This window comes from Lepus europaeus, chromosome 11 (assembly GCF_033115175.1).
Source record: "Lepus europaeus isolate LE1 chromosome 11, mLepTim1.pri, whole genome shotgun sequence".
Classification (NCBI taxonomy): Eukaryota; Metazoa; Chordata; class Mammalia; order Lagomorpha; family Leporidae; genus Lepus; species Lepus europaeus.
Genome location: NC_084837.1, coordinates 93,638,607 through 93,640,557, shown reverse-complemented (window position 1 = coordinate 93,640,557; position 1,951 = coordinate 93,638,607). Strand labels below are relative to the sequence as shown.

Sequence of the window (1,951 nt, the reverse complement as noted above, 5' to 3'; positions counted from 1 at the left end):
TAGGTAAAGTCCTCCAAAAAACCATCATCCACGTCAGATAATGACAGTGTTCTGGGGCTAAAGCTTTGACAGAACCATAACCCAGTTGACTTATTTCACAGTGTGGTTTTTCAAAGCTACCATGCAGTTGGAGAGAGAGGGATGGGTATAGGACAAGTTAAAATGCCATTGAGGCACTTTGACCATTTTGAGTAGCTATTTTTCTGGTGTATATATGTTCCATAGATTGTACAGGCCTTTAGTTAGCTTCATGTGTTCTGAAAAAGTTGATTCTATAATTATTGTAAATTTTTCACTGATATGTGGGACAGAGAATTTTCTCAGAGACCTGAGCTTCTGCTTGCAAATTGCTGTGAAGCCTTAGGGTACAGCCCAGTTTGACCCCATGCTGGGTTTTGAGGCCAACCCAAGGGCTGGCTGTCTGCCCTCCTTTATGCTGCTGGTGCTTCTGGTAGTGATTGTTTTCCTGGCCTTTACTACTAGAGCACTTCTTCCTGACACATCTTGCTTCCAGAGAAGGAGACGGAGCCGCAGGGCCAGGTTCAGTGCACAGAGATGGCCCGCAGGCATCTGAAGAAGTATATCTGAATATCTCTTGCTCTTGGTGGGCAGGCATAAGAAACAGATGTACCAGAGGGGCCAAATTATGGTCACCTCACCAGCAACCTACTGGCTGGGAGGGTCTGGGGAAGAGATGCGAAGATGACAAGGTTAAACTACAGAACAGCATTTCATATCAGGTAGCAGACCTACATCATTTAAAGGGGTAACTTGTTGAGCTTAATCAGGAGTTTCTTCCACAAGAAGATCAGCTTCAGCACTACAGACAGAAAAGTACTTTCCTTGTGCAGTGGTTAGCATATGAGACTTTTCAGTGTGGACAGCAGGTCAAGGAATTAAGAGCATGATATGAAGAAAAATTAGCAGACCAATTTTTTCAACAAAATCAAGAGACTCACAAAGTTCAAGCAAATGATGGAGAATAATCAGGTGTGAATGATCATGTAGTAGCTAAAAATATTCCAAAAGTAGCTGAGAATGAAGAACCCCCAAGTTATACTACATATGGGAAAGAACAAATCAATGAGGTGGTGATGTGGGATGGCTGGAATAGAAGAGAATGACCTAGTGATGATCTTCCCACTGCTTTAAAGAGGACTTCTATTTCAGTTTCTGAACATGGAACTCATCAAACAATTTCCCATCTTCCAAGTAGACAACCTCTGTCCACAAATTTGGCTGAAGATGCACAGGTGAACCACAGTGCAACCCTTGGTACTCAAAACAGAACCCTTCTAACATTCTTCAGCATTTAACTAGAGGCCCAAACTTGGAGAGTGAACCCAGAATTCTAACAGCTGTACTAAACAGACTTCCAAGGATAAATTTGGTGTCTTCCATAAATTGAAGCAAAACGATGAAGAATGAAAGCTTCAGGTGGACTTTGCAAACTGTGAAAAGCAGCATTTCAATGATGTCCTTTAAATCCTAAGGAAAAACTTAAAAAAACATAAAGTACTGTAAAATGAAATTTCTACTCCATCATTTTTACTTTTTTAAAATAAAGATCAGTTCTATGGGTTGTAAAGATACATTGAGATAGATTTAAGGAATATTTTAATGAATCAATATATCCATGTATATATGTGAACCTTTTCCTATTATATTCTCTAAGTAGACACTTTATTTGTTATGTTACGGTTGAGCCAAAACAGTTAATCTTTGCATTTAAAGCAAACTACTGTGTTTTTCACATTTTATTGAGCCCAATAATTCTTTCCACAAGTAGACAAGCAAGGAAAAATTGTTGTACATTTTATGTTTCACATAGTTTAATCAGAGTGAGAACAGTTACTCAGTTGAAAACTTTTTATGTAGTAATGTATTGTTAGCCCAACAGATGTTCTATATCTATCCCTTATTTCATGATCTTCAAGGAGTTATACCTATA

The 1,951-nt window shown here is 38.7% G+C and overlaps 1 pseudogene; it reads left to right on the top strand.

Annotated features, from left to right (window-relative positions):
- The first annotated feature begins 385 nt into the window (after positions 1–385).
- LOC133769616 (protein GOLM2-like) lies at positions 386–1,485 on the top strand (annotated as a pseudogene).
- Positions 1,486–1,951: the final 466 nt, after the last annotated feature.